The 15,671-nt window shown below is 37.9% G+C and overlaps 1 long non-coding RNA gene across 2 annotated transcripts; it reads right to left on the minus strand.

Annotated features, from left to right (window-relative positions):
* Positions 1-3,216: 3,216 nt before the first annotated feature.
* Positions 3,217-15,640, minus strand: LOC117399311 (uncharacterized). 2 transcript variants are annotated; one of them, XR_004544074.3, is made up of 5 exons: positions 15,322-15,640; positions 6,589-6,750; positions 4,890-4,955; positions 4,198-4,481; positions 3,217-3,631 (listed from the first exon to the last, which is right to left on the minus strand). It is a non-coding gene; the product is annotated as an uncharacterized LOC117399311 (long non-coding RNA). The 2 variants fall into 2 exon arrangements; XR_009328391.1 differs by having other exon boundaries at positions 4,255-4,481; positions 15,322-15,638.
* Positions 15,641-15,671: the final 31 nt, after the last annotated feature.

Below are 15,671 nucleotides of genomic sequence, written 5' to 3' on the forward strand. Positions count from 1 at the left end.
GGAGTGGGTTTCACTCTATAAATAATAAACATGCCAGGTGGCTTATAAAATACTACTTTTCAGTCTGGTCATTACAAGGTACAGCAATGGTCTTGACACAATGTCTGTGTATGCATATGCACACATATATATATCTATTATTATTATTTGTCTATTTAGGCGACTTACAGAGACTAGGGTGAGTGAACTATGCATCAGCTGCAGAGTCACTTACAATTACGTCTCACCCGAAAGACGGAGCACAAGGAGGTTAAGTGACTTGCTCAGGGTCACACAGTGAGTCAGTGGGATTTGAACCGGGGACCTCCTGGTTACAAGCCATTTTCTTTAACCACTGGAACACACAGCCTCCTATATATATATTGTGACGAACTTGCACCCACTCAGGTTCGTTGCCCCTTTAAAAATGGACCCAGACACAGAAATTGGGGGTTCAGCGCTTCCGCGCACTTTTAATAATACAAACAGAAACACAAAAACAAAACAAACACCTTGCTCTTTACGAGCACTAACTTAACTTTCAGGAACACCCTGACTACAAGTAGGACGGCTAAGCCGTTTCCCCACCAAACAAAACCCAACAAACTAAAACCACACAGGTTTGACACAGCACTTACTTCTATATGACTGCTCGGAGACAGAGCACACTATCTGCCTCCTTCTATACAGCAGCACTGAGCAGACTGACTGCACCCCGTATATACCCTGCACCTGGTCCTAATTTAACAATAATTACCAGGTGCAGGGGATAATTAACAATTAACACAAATGTGCATTCGCACATGTTTTCTACCATGCAGGGAGGATTAACCCCCGCCCTGCTGTGTTACACTTCCCCCCCCTTAAGTGCACAGCACTGATCGGCCATTCCAAGGCCACATCCCCCCCCCCCCTTTGACTCCCTCACCTCCTCTGGCTCCCGAGATGGCAGCTCCAGCCCCTCTGGCTCCCGAGACTGCAGCTCCACCCCCTCTGGCTCTCGGGTTGGCAGTTCCACCCCTTCTGGCTCTCGGGACAGCAGCTCCACCCTCTCTGGCTCTCGGGGCAGCTGCTCTACCTCCCATTTCTGGAGCAGCAGGTCCAGCTCTGTAGGCTCCGGCTCTGGTAGCCCTAGCTCCACTCTCCACTTCTTGTTTTGCTCTTCCTGAGCAGCTGTATTTCTTTTGATCTTCTCGATCAATTCTTGAAAATCCATTTTTTCTTTTTACTGGGTCGTAGGGGCGCCCACAGCTTCTGACACCACGTGTGACGAACTTGCACCCACTCGGGTTCGTTGCCCCTTTAAAAATGGACCCAGACACAGAAATTGGGGGTTCAGCGCTTCCGCGCACTTTTAATAATACAAACAGTAACACAAAAACAAAACAAACATCTAGCTCTTTACGAGCACTAACTTAACTTTCAGGAACACCCTGACTACAAGTAGGACGGCTAAGCCGTTTCCCCACCAAACAAAACCCAACAAACTAAAACCACACAGGTTTGACACAGCACTTACTTCTGTATGACTGCTCGGAGACAGAGCACACTATCTGCCTCCTTCTATACAGCAGCACTGAGCAGACTGACTGCACCCCTTATATACCCTGCACCTGGTCCTAATTTAACAATAATTACCAGGTGCAGGGGATAATTAACAATTAACACAAATGTGCATTCGCACATGTTTTCTACCATGCAGGGAGGATTAACCCCCTCCCTGCTGTGTTACAATATATATAAATGGGTCACTCCATATGAAATCAAAAACCTTGACCTCCTTTGATTTGGATTTAAATGTCCATGCATGTTTGCCTTTGGGAGAAGTGGTTACAGTATACATTGTAGGCCTGAGTGAAATTCCGTTCATGAGATACAGCTCATCAAAGTTGACCCATTTTGGACCCCCCCCCCAACCTTTCCATGGTCATAACTTCCTCCATTGACACAGAAAGGTAGTTTTGTTGTTGTTTTAAAGCTCTCGAACGGCACTATATTCCAGATAAATATTTTTGTTTAATTGTATTGGGTGTGTAATCGCTTCACTTAGAAGACTCACCTGACACTCTGCATTCAACTCTGTGCTGTGCCTCAACTAATGCAAGGCACAAAGTGAAACTTGCAGGAAATGTAGATAAGGGTCTAGGCTAAAATCTATCAAAAACTGACAAAAATCCAAGGTTATGTGATTTGGCCTGGTTGAGGTCAAGGTCACAGATTCACACAACTTTTTTTTTTTTTCTTAATATTGTATTTCACATCAGTTTTGATATAATGCATATATAGTTCTATTTGAGAGCTTTTAAACGACACCAAAACCAGCTTTCTATGTCAATTATGGAGGAAGTTATGACCATGTAAAGGTAGGGTGGGTGTCCAAATCAGGTTAAGCTTTGATGACCTCTATCTCATAAATGAACTGAGGCCTACAATTCACAGTGTAACCATTTCTTCCAAAGAAAATAATATGTGCAAAAGTTTATCAAAATCAGAGGACGTCAAGTGAAAAATTGGCATTTTTTGATTGATTTCATATGGAATGACCCATATATATATATCTGTGCCTCATTATGCTAATCAATATTTGGAAAAAGTGATTGTGGAATATTCTGCTCTTCATGCAATTCTGGAATTGTCTTTGATGCTATGGCAGACATCAATGTGTATCTGCTGTAGGTTTCATAAGCAACATGTTGACAAGCAGTATCCTATTGCAGTGGGGTTAAGCCATTATCTGAATGTCATAAAACTAGCTCGAAACGTATAAATAAACACCTAGTTTTATAACATTTATATCCTGTAGTTTTTTCTCCTGCTGAAAAGTGAGGCTAGCTTTGCACTGGTGCAAACATAATGCAAACTGGATCTTTGCAGAAATGGTCACTTTGTTTATAATCTGGATATTGAAAAAAGGAAACGTTATATCAAAATATCACGACTAAATTGTACCAAGTTTATGCTGTGTTAAGTTTGTGGCCCTGTGTATACGACAGATATTTAAAAAAAGTTAGTCAGGTTGAAACGGTAAAGGGTGCTCTTGTTGACCCGAGGTGATAGGATTTCAAGTGTAATTGCAGTGGCTTTTATGTTTGAACTCTTGAACCCTGAAAATAAAAAAAAATAAATGCCCACAATAGGCAGGAACTCTTAAAAACATCAAATTACATAACCCTGTTTTGTTAAAGAACAATAAAATCAGAACTATGAGGTGACAGACTGTGCAGAAGACGGAAGGGATTTAATATATAAAACCCATTTATTAAAAAAATCAAGTAACATAAACAAGTCAATAATGAACTATAAAAATACGGACCAAAAAATAAAAACTACAATAGGGGTGTTCTCATAATATCTGAAACGAGTCTGTAGTTGTTTCATTTCACCTCACTTTTGCTATATGGCTCTTAGATTAATGGCTTTTCCTTTAATGTAGAACACAATAAGCCAGAGGTAGAGGCCCACAGAATACAATTGATACCACAAGGCTACATCTACAACATTTACTCTGCATTACAAAGGAAAAGGCTAGCCTGCAATGTCTCATCAGCTGCTGGAGTGAAATCATTTTTGCTGCCAGAGGCAACTGAAAGATGCTGACTGCTTTAGACTATGTCTTTATGATTATTGTCTTAGTCTTCACATGATTCAGACTCTGAAAAAGAAAGAGAATAAAGAATTGCATGAATATCTTTGCATTGTTTTATAAATACTGTACCCCATGTCTGAAAATGAAATAAGAATATATAAAAGTGAAGTCAGACGTATTGTCTGAGTTGTGCTGAACCAGGGTAAAAAAATGTAATCTTATCAGGATACCTAGTGTAGAGATGTTTAGATAAGATTTCAAATAGAAAAGTGATGCTTTGATGCAGATACATAGCAGTTAAGTTGTTTGTGAATCCAGCTGCAGGAAATATAATGCGTCAATAGTTTGTAAATAAGGCCTATTTTTTTAAACTATACACACCACTAGATGGCAGCATTTCTACTTAATTTCATTTAAGATGACATTTCAGTCTGATAAACAACAAAAAGAGGGAGCAGCTAGTCGAATTTAACCACCTATCTGTGTTTATAATAAATGTATACAAATCAGATTACGAATCTGCAAATATTATATTTGTCTTAGGGTGCCATGTAAATAGGATTAGCAAAACCTTGTAAATCAGTTTAGTTACACAAGGTAACATATTTTCAAAGGACCTACACAATACATACCTAAAACAAAAGTAGAAAATGGACCAGTCGCTCAAAAGTACTGAACTAAATAAGTACCTTCTTCAGCATTTTAAAGCCATTCAATAAACTTCTTCATTTGCTCCAGAAAGATACTTTTGCCTTTGGCCACGTGTGCTTCTTTGTACCTCTTCAGAATGGCTTCTTCACTCAGGTCATCAGTTGCAATGCAGAGCATTTTTGGGTCAGGTTTCAGAAACGGGCAACTGGGTCTCAGAGAATGTATGATAAATGTATCTATAAACCATGGCAGTCACTGTGCAGTTCTGAAAATAATTGAGATGACAGCATCTTATTTTCAATAGTCAGCATTTCAAAGTGCGTTGTCTTGATCATTGTTCCTAATTGTTTTTGTTCGATTACTAAGACTGAACTTGACCTGTAAGGTGATGTACTGGCTAATTCCCATTTTATATTCAACTTGATTGCTTTATTCAAGGTTTACAGTTCAGCACATAATAAGCATAGCCTTAGAAAAATCACAACCTGTTTGCCAGTTTCCCTCAGAGTTCAGAGAAAATAGCAGTGCAACATTATAAAATACTGTAATTTTTCACTTTATTCACCCAATTGCTGTTGTTTAAGAAAAAAAAAAAACCATTAGGAATGCAAATTTGAACCCGTGTAAATCTATCCAATTCAAACTAAACTGAAATATCTAAAGATAATAATACCTTCTTGATTTCTTCTTCAATCACCTTTTCGAGATATTTGTATCACCTAATGAGCTTATTGAAGACCTGAGGAGCGAAAACTCATTAGCAAAGCATACAAGTATGTGATTAAATATAATTACTGTATCTCTGCATGCATGGCAATTATATTTAAATAAGCAGTACAAAGAATGCATGGGTTTTCACAATTTAAAAGCAGATTGAAGAGAAATACATTTGAATACATGTTTAATGGACTTAGTAGTTTGAGCAACTTTTGGAACGGTAAGCACTCCATCAAGAGCTCCCTTTAGGTTTACCCACATTCTCAAAAATGTGTAAACTCACAATTCTGATATAAAACAGTTCATCACAAGTACTTATGTCGGAACAGTGACATCACATTTTTGAATAGGCTAGGCAGCAGTTACTTGTCCATTGTAAGATGTATAATGAACATGCATATAACTGAATGCCAGTTGTTTTACACCAGTGGTCCCCAATAGGCAGCCCACATCAGGCCCTTGAAAGCCTGATTCATGGCCCGCACTACGACCAGATATTGTACTGTTCAAATCATACTATATTTAGAAAAATAAAAGCAGTGTCTGTGACATCACGCGAGAACACAGAAGGACATGAGAGTGAGAAAGGACCTGTGTGTGAAGCTGAGGAAAGTGAGAGAGAAGGGGTGCTTTTCAGCAAAGAAAATGGTCTATTCCGCGGAAACAGCCAATCAATCACTGCACAGAACAGAACGTCCTTCTCAGCTCTCCAGTGATGTCAGATACAGTGAGGGTGAGAGACTCTGTATCTGCAGTTGAGGAAAGTGTGGAAATTTACAAGGACAGGAGCAGTTATCACAGTTAATTAAAAAACAAAGCTTACTTTAAAAAAAAAAAAGGCTTCCAAACGGAAGTCGATAGTGAAAATCGGTAGTTTAATTGCGAGTGGATAGAAGAATATTTACTAGGCCGTGAGAATGGAAACCTAACCTGCTGAGATGAAACACGATCATTTTAATGACAGCTTTCCTTTGAAATCTACAATCCGCAAAGAACAAATTAAAGCTTAATTTCTTCTTACAGGCGTTCTATCCTTATGATCAGTCGAACAGCATCCCAACAGGAAAATGCGACCGCAGCATCCTTACGGGTAGCATGACACTGAAGATCCACTGAAGTGGAGCTTGTTAAGGCCTGTGTAATAGAAAGGCTGCATGAAGTGCTCAGTAATGATGAGAAAGTGAGTAAATCAGCTATAGATCTGTAACAGGGTTAAGCTTTCTTTGCACTTTATTTAGTATTTATAATTTAAGATGTGTCGTTTTTTATTAGTTATTTTATATTTATGTTTTTTTAAAGCATACCGCATTGTAATTGATTAGTTAGTCCAATTGTTTGTAGCTGAATACTTTATAAAGCTTCATTAAGAAGAACGAGGGAGCTGGGAGGACGAGGACGAGTTCAGGATAACAAGCAGTTTGTGTGAGCATGGATGTCGGACTGGGAAATAGGAGCAGCGGTAGGGTTTTCTGAGAAACTGCTACTTTGTGTGCGAAGTTTATGAACTGTAGCGTATGCTGGCAGTGGTGTGTATCTGCATACAGTCAGCACTCGGATATCCGTTTCCCAGATACACGTCAGTCACGTTTTACCGCCCTTGTATTAAGAATAAAATCAATCCCCATTATATATATGTAACAAATTAATCTACTTACCTGTCACACGGGATTTCCGACTCCATCACCAGTTTTGTGATACAAAGCCCTTCTCTTCAATGTTACAATTTATTTGAATATCCGTCGCTGCCCGTGGTTTTTTTTTCCTCTCCGCATGCCAGATCAGTCTGTGCAGTTACACTGCGCTTCATCCAGTTTCACCTGACGAAAATGCAGCCAAAACAAAGCGAAGAGACAAGCTACGACAATGTAATCATTAAACAGTTTTAGATGCTGTGATGTATTTTTTGTAAATCTGTGATCTTTACTTGTTTTTGTGCATTTTCATTTGCAAGTGAACTGTGACATTAGGGCCTTATCGAGCACTATATTCTGCAATTTTTAATACTGACTTTGGATACTGTCTTTTTTAAAAATCTTTTGCTAAATTGCATTACCTTTTACGTTGTGTGCAGTTCTGTGCATGGGTAACATTTTGATTTAATTTTACTGTTGGGTCGTTAATGAGGAATTTTACATACTGCCACAATACGTATCAGATTTAAAAGTATGTACTGTATTACAATCCACATGCCGTCTCTTTCGGCAAGTGATATTTTCAGAATCATATGTTCTGAATTAAAATACTTCTGTTGAAAATATAGTACTGTACCAACAAAACCAATACAGTACATCTAAATGGAAGCCTACTTATTTTCAGATATGTATTTTTGATATTGTATCTTTTTTGTGTTCCCTGAAAAACGGGCAAGGGCTGGAACGGGGCAAAATGAAATAATCACAAAATGAAATAATCACACTGTAGTGAGAGGGGTAGGAGGAGATCTAGAATGACTCCTATGTGATTATTTAGCCTGTAAAATGAAAACCCAGTTCCTTTCTTTGATAGCTGTGAGAATGGGAATATTTAGTCCATGGAATACATGCTCGATATCTGAACTCCATTGGAGGTGAGATTCAGGACTCGCTAGGTTTTGTTTTGTTGGAGCACCACGTTATTTTGATTTGAATATATTTTGTTGACCGAGTCCTCAACCACGTCTCCAATTCACCAGTGCAATTAACTCTGGATTGTTGTATTCTGCTTAGGTGCCCTTCAGTGCTTTATAACCTGTGAGGCTGACATGTTAACTACTGTGTCTAATTTGTGAAGCTGATATGCGAAGCGAATATGCCTTTGTTTTTATGAAGCCCTGGAAAAAAGGATCCATTTGATATATTTTATTTTTGTAAATGCAAAAAGCATATTTTACCTTATAAATAAAAACACTGAACCCCATTTTGCTTGTCCTCTACTTTCCTTGTGGTTCATGCATTGCTCCTTCCCAATAAAATAACCTGTGCTGTTAAACTACAGGGGAAAATTGGGAAACATTAAATTTTGGTTGCTCTTTTTTATAGAAGTGGCGTAGTCGGATTACTGCACGGCATGATGGTGGCTTAGCCTGAGTGTAATTTCCCTGCTGTAGCCGTGCACACCCCTATACTGGTTTGGTTTCATTACCCACCCCTGTTACAGATCTGCTTAACCAGATTCCGTTGTCTGACAATAGCGCAGTAAGACATGAGGACTCTTTTAAAAAGGCTGAATTTATGTCTATTGCACGATGAATCCTGCGACAACAACATTGCCCAGTTGTCAACTTTCGTCCGCTTTTTTGATGACAAATCTTTTAGAGGAGCTGTTATGATTGCTACCTTTGCACGGCCAAACCACCGGAGAAATCATTTTTGGAGAACTAACCGTTTTTTTTTTTTTAAATAACCATCTGGATTTCCGTAAAATAAGCTTGATTGTGAATATGCTTGGTTCTCAAAAAGGTTTAACCAGCCGGCTGGCTGCACAAAACCCAGCTGTTGTTTCTATTCACTGACTAATTCACCAGACTGTGCTCTGCACAAAATTGATTGAGGAACTGGTGAACACAATGGCTTCAGTAAGGAAACTTGTTCATTATATTTGAGGGAGCTCCAGTCTTCAGCATCAACTCTTCAGCCATCTCAGAGGATGTTTCGGCTATGTACAAAGATTTGTTGCTACACAATGATGCGCGTTGCTTAAGCAAAAGTTAAATACTGGAGGGGTATGCGCTCTTCAAAATGAGATTTGTGTTTTTTTAACTAAACACAGTAGCCAGCAGGAGAGAAGACAGCTACTGCATTCTGCATCAAAAACATTTTTTAAAAAGCACAATGTGCTCATTCAAAACTGTTTTAATTCTGAAAAGGTTGGAGTGGGTACTTTGGGGGGTTTTATTGACAGCTTCTGGGTTATCAAAATGCAACCTTATCAAAGCCCCAAGAATAGAATCGAGCAGTTCACAAACTCAGACTGAGCATTCAGCCAACAGCTTCAGAAAACAGTGGTGTAGTTTACATTTGAAAAGAAACTGCCATTAGTGTGTAACTAAGAAGAACATAGTTGATAAAAAAGAACCAGAGCTGTCGCCAGAGGCCAGTACAAACCCGGACTACATGTGTTGTGCACAGGGGTAAAGGACTTTGTATAATTATACAGCATTGTAATGAGGAAATCTCTTTGCTCAAACATATTTCCTGTATTACTAATATTCATGATCTCTTTGCCCTTCCCTCAGCAATTTACTGCATTTAATCCTGTACTTTAGAGTACTGTAATCTTTCAAGTGTTATTTAATCTGTAGTATTTTGTATTTAATTATATCCTGATGTAACTATCACTGACACTGTTATCTGCTCCGTTATTGAATCATATTTTGTCATACTTGTACTTGCAAGAACTAAAGTCATTGTATTTATCTTGCTCTTAATTGTATTATTACTTGTACTGTGATCCTTGAAATGTATTTTTGTTTACGACTGTAAGTCGCCCTGGATAAGGGCGTCTGCTAAGAAATAAATAATAATAATAATAACTAATCCAAGCCTCAACAAAGTTCAATGCATGGGTCAGTGTTGCTACATTGATATTTCAGGATTTGTATGGATTGGACGATTCCCTTTCAGCTCCTAGTCTTCACAGAAGTACAGTACATGTGATGATATGCAATATTTTTAAAACCATATGGGGAATGGTTTAAGGTAAATACAAGCAGTTTGCTTACCAAGCATGCTCCCTGCAATGAGGATGTCAAAGAGGGTGTCTGCATGGCGACGGTAATCTAGTCTTGATCAGGTGACATCCAGAAACTTTTATTATTATTATTATTATTATTATTATTATTATTATTATTATTATTATTTATTTCTTAGCAGACGCCCTTATCCAGGGCGACTTACAATCGTAAGCAAATACATTTCAAGTGTTACAATACAAGTAATACAATAAGAGCAAGAAATACAGTAACTTTTGTTCAAGCAAAGTACAAGTGTGACATCCAGGTCACTCCCAGCCTCATTGAGACCTTGAATAATGATGTCTTGAAACACTGTAGGCTCGAACTTCTCCTTTTCATCTGCATAAAAAGATTGCAGTGTCAAATATAGAAATGGTCTTTTTCTGTATGTATTATTATTCAGCACCAATTCATTTCGTCCCCTCAACCGATTCTAAGCAATTCCAATATTTTAATTCAGCGGGAAGTACTATACACGCCTACATTACAAAAAGTTAACTTTCACAGCTAGCAATTGTAGGACCCGAAAGCTGTCAGTTGCTCAAGTTGTGTGGTTTCTAACTTCTGAATATGCAGAACCCAAGAATAATCCCTGGTATTTATTTCACAAAGAGCACATGGTATATTTGACATTGTGGAACTAGATCATGTTAATTAGTAGTAAAGCCCATATGAATCACCTATCCCTTGATAACATGCTGTTTGTTTTGTGTGAATGTGGTGCCTTGAGGGACAATTTCCATTCCTTGCTTTTGAAAGCAGAGGGAATACAATTTTTCAAATGTTAAAAAAGTGAGGCTATAGGAAGTGAATTCAATACCAGTAGTTATTTACATATCAGAACTTCTAGTTCTAATATGTTCGAATATGCTTTAGGAACACACACTGAACTCCCAACCTTTTACAGAGGTCTGTTTCTGTGCTTTCAGAAATACTGCTAGACAGGCAGACGGATACACTATGCAGATAAAGCTGCCATTGCACTGAAGTCTAAGCCATTTAATGCTTTACAAGGAGACAACTGTTTTTGCATTTTAACAGGTGTCAGATTTTTTTTTTTTTTAAAAACTGGCTAACAAATGTTATGCTATATACAGTAAACAGTCCCATTAATATTCATTTGTTTACACTATATAATCTTACACAGAGGTTACCAGTGTGGACAATGATCAATGGGCACAGTTTCAAAAGGCTGTTTATTTCAGCTATGAATGGCAGCGTGACTAATACGATTTTCTGGATTCAGTCAGACACTGTTCTACATTATTATAAACCAAACACAGGGTATAATGGTTGTGCTTGGAATAGTCTTTCGTCCATTATGGATAATGCCAGTGATACACCTTAAGTGTGTGGGTATTTCAAAGTTACATTTTTACCATTAAACAATGGCTAGCTCCAGAGCCTAGTTTGAACATTTTCAATGGGTGTAAAAACATTATAGCGCAGAAAAATCTTATGTATTCATTTTCAAGTCAGATAAAAAGAAAACCTAATGGTTTTGTGAGGGTAATTAAATATCTTTGTGATGGAGACTGATAAAGACATAACAATACAGGATTTTATCCTTTAAGGTTTTCCTTATATTGTGTGGTTGCACAGCATTACTCCTACTGTGTTGATTTTCAAGAGAGCTATGGTGTGTTTAACTCTGTGCCTCTTAAATTGGAGTAAAATCAACAGCCACAACAGGCAATTAATAGACTAACACATAAACAACCACATAAAGCTCAAGGGAATACAATTATAGAAACAAACCTGCACTGTGAAATCTAGGTATTGGACAGCTAGTGGGTATGATATTAAGGTTATCAATAGTTGGAGTCGAATTTGATATTGGATCAGGTAAATGCAGTTTGGTTATATCAAATTAAGCAAACATGAAACATTTAAAACAGAATAGGATAACTGTTGCTTAGCAACAGCTGCACATAACCCTTTTCTTGGTTTTGAACCGCTGGCCTGTTAGCACTGGTTTCTGTTGCTTATTAATAAACTTCCTGAAAGTCAAGGAAAGAACCGAATTGACCACAATTTCACAATTAAAAAGAAAAAGATGTATGTGGCAAATACCTGGATTTGAATCGTGCTTAGGTCATGAGTGTTATTGTTTTTAGATGAGTATTCCAGTCTCAAAAAGAAAGACCAAAGATTGGGTGTGCATCACAGGGCAGAACTGAGACATGTTTGCATGGCAATCAGGGAAAACATTGACAATGCAAGTGTTACCCTGGATAAATAGAGAATTCAGCTACCAATCCTGCATATTTCAAACAGTACTGCACTATGAAGTACGGCTGCTTGGCTCTTGTGCAAAGAAATCATTTTGCAAATTGTACAAATTAAGACAGTAAAACAATAAAGGACACACATGTTGTGGTTATCCAGCTGATGTAGGCTGCAGACATTTGGTTCACAGAAGAAGCAATGGTGAACACAATGAAAACAATTCCCATAGGGTTGCTGTTGAAGCCCATGCCCCATAGTTAATTAACTACTGAATACAAAACATAGAGACAAAAAAGACAGCAAACTGAAAATATCTGACAGGATAGTCAAAGCTAACCATATAGAACATTTGTTGTAACTACCCTGGGAGACATTTTTCTGAAAAATAAGATTTGTAATACCTTGAAACTCTCCATGCGTACTTACTATCTACTAAAAGGAGAACATATGGCAGAGTATTGGATAAAATCAATTTTAGTTCATTTCTAACTAGAAGCCACTGTACTTACTACTTCTTCCTTCTTGGCAACTGTTTTGGGGATTTGAAATGTTTTATACCACAAAAGCAGATTATACAAATATAGGTTAAAATAGTGATGAAAAATAAAAAAAATAAGCAGGTGAGTAAATACACTGTACTTTCCAGCTAAAGTTTTCCAGCAGTAACAAAGGTTCACAAACTCTGGCTCTGGCCTTGTATGTATGTATGTATGTATGTATGTATATACAGACGTGCTCAAATTTGTTGGTACCCTTACAGCTCATTGAAATAATGCTTCATTCCTCCTGAAAAGTGATGAAATTAAAAGCTATTTTATCATGTATACTTGCATGCCTTTGGTATGTCATAGAATAAAGCAAAGAAGCTGTGAAAAGAGATGAATTATTGCTTATTCTACAAAGATATTCTAAAATGGCCTGGACACATTTGTTGGTACCCCTTAGAAAAGATAATAAATAATTGGATTATAGTGATATTTCAAACTAATTTGTTTCTTTAATTAGTATCACACATGTCTCCAATCTTGTAATCAGTCATTCAGCCTATTTAAATGGAGAAAAGTAGTCACTGTGCTGTTTGGTATCATTGTGTGCACCACACTGAACATGGACCAGAGAAAGCAAAGGAGAGAGTTGTCTGAGGAGATCAGAAAGAAAATAATAGACAAGCATGGTAAAGGTAAAGGCTACAAGACCATCTCCAAGCAGCTTGATGTTCCTGTGACAACAGTTGCAAATATTATTAAGAAGTTTAAGGTCCATGGAACTGTAGCCAACCTCCCTGGGTGCGGCCGCAAGAGGAAAATCGACTCCAGATTGAACAGAAGGATAATGCGAATGGTAGAAAAAGAACCAAGGATAACTGCCAAAGAGATACAAGCTGAACTCCAAGGTGAAGGTACGTCAGTTTCTGATTGCACCATCCGTCGCTTTTTGAGCGAAAGTGGGCTCCATGGAAGAAGACCCAGGAGGACTCCACTTTTGAAAGAAAAACATAAAAAAGCCAGACTGGAATTTGCTAAAATGCATATTGACAAGCCACAATCATACTGGGAGAATGTCCTTTGGACAGATGAGTCAAAACTGGAGCTTTTTGGCAAGTCACATCAGCTCTATGTTCACAGACGAAAAAATGAAGCTTTCAAAGAAAAGAACACCATACCTACAGTGAAACATGGAGGAGGCTCGGTTATGTTTTGGGGCTGCTTTGCTGCGCCTGGCACAGGGTGCCTTGAATCTGTGCAGGGCACAATGAAATCTCAAGACTATCAAGGCATTCTGGAGCGAAACGTACTGCCCAGTGTCAGAAAGCTCTGTCTCAGTCGCAGGTCATGGGTCCTCCAACAGGATAATGACCCAAAACACACAGCTAAAAGCACCCAAGAATGGATAAGAACAAAACATTGGACTATTCTGAAATGGCCTTCTATGAGTCCTGATCTGAATCCTATCGAACATCTATGGAAAGAGCTGAAACTTGCAGTCTGGAGAAGGCACCCATCAAACCTGAGACAGCTGGAGCAGTTTGCTAAGGAAGAGTGGGCCAAACTACCTGTTAACAGGTGCAGAAGTCTCATTGAGAGCTACAGAAAACGTTTGATTGCAGTGATTGCCTCTAAAGGTTGTGCAACAAAATATTAGGTTAGCGGTCCCATCATTTTTGTCCATGCCATTTTCATTTGTTTTCTTATTTACAATATTATGTTGAATAAAAAATCAAAAGCAAAGTCTGATGTCTATTAAATATGGAATAAACAATGGTGGATGCCAATTACTTTTGTCAGTTTCAAGTTATTTCAGAGAAAATTGTGCATTCTTCGTTTTTTGTGGAGGGGTACCAACAAATTTGAGCACGTCTGTATATATATATATGCCTTATCCATGGCACACTAACTTCAGAGACTAGGTCAGGCTTTATGCAAGTGTTATATTACCTCATTGAAGTCATGTGAACAGCATGGAGTTCACACAATGTTTAATAGAAGCTAGGCATGTTGTAGAAAGAACTACATTGATGTATGTTTGCTGTACTTGAATATTAAACCTAACTAAATTGAATGGGCAAGCTAATTGTGGTTCTTTCTGTGATGTTTACAGTGGCTTTTGCTCCAATACTGAACGTTAATATCACCTGTTATTATCATAGGACAGAAACTACTCACGAACCATTGAACAAGCTTGTTCCATGAAAGTGTATCAACTAGATTAATTTGCACCAACTGCTACAGAGGTCTTACCCTCATTTAATCTGCTGCGTCAGAATCTGCAACAGCAGTGTGCTACACTATGTAATAGGATGGGGGACCACACACCCTGCCTCAAGTTATACCAAGAAAAAGTTAGACCATGACACTGGAACAAGACCCAATAAAGCCATGCACTGTATCATTTCCTAGGCATTGGGGGTATAGTGTGGAAGTCTATATGTTTTGACATCACACTTTTTTTTTTTTAACATACAGAGCCTCTTATACAGTTGAGATGAAACTTTGTGGAATAATCTTTAGCTCACATTGTTGATTGAATCAGGGAATAAAAGAACACCCCAGTACATCCATAAATACAGTGCACAGCTAATGTTTATCTTTAGCAAGAAAACTTATTTTCTAGTTATGTAGGCTTCATTTTGGTTCTGTTTATTTCTTAGTCCTGAAGTGTCAGTGTTAAAATCTTCTAAATGTAATGATCAATCACTAATTAACAACAACAACAACAATAATAATAATACTGCTGTATTTAGGTAATAGTTGTACATAGTGTCCTGTAATCAACATTTAATATTATATACACTATGCAACATGCCCAATAATAAAGCCACTATCATTATCCAAATAAAATAATACAAACGTGTATTGTGGGCACAATACCTATACCTCTGAGTATCTTAGTAGCTTAACACAACTCTGCATCTACAGCAAACAGTAACAATTTAGTATGTGACACTTACCGCTCAGTAGTTGCCGTTGTTGAGAAGACGTATTTTAGACAATTCAGGAGTCAAGAGCAGATAGATTCACGTGGACACTACGACTACTCTTCAGCCTACTGAACTAGAAAGGGACTTTGACGGGACCCGGCTAAATGGGGGTGTTTCTCTATTTAGCCAGATTATACCTCAAATAAGTCTAACACATGACTCCCCAAAACTGTTTTAATATGTTAGTTATAATTATTTAAAACTTTTAAAACGTATATGCCTTCTTTCACCCTTTGTATATATGTGCTAAAATTGAACAATTATACATTACCAAACCCCTCTCTGGTTGCCTAATGGAACATCCAGAGGAAGTCTTAACG

The sequence above is a fragment of the Acipenser ruthenus genome, chromosome 4 (genome assembly GCF_902713425.1).
Source record: "Acipenser ruthenus chromosome 4, fAciRut3.2 maternal haplotype, whole genome shotgun sequence".
In the NCBI taxonomy this organism is placed as follows: Eukaryota; Metazoa; Chordata; class Actinopteri; order Acipenseriformes; family Acipenseridae; genus Acipenser; species Acipenser ruthenus.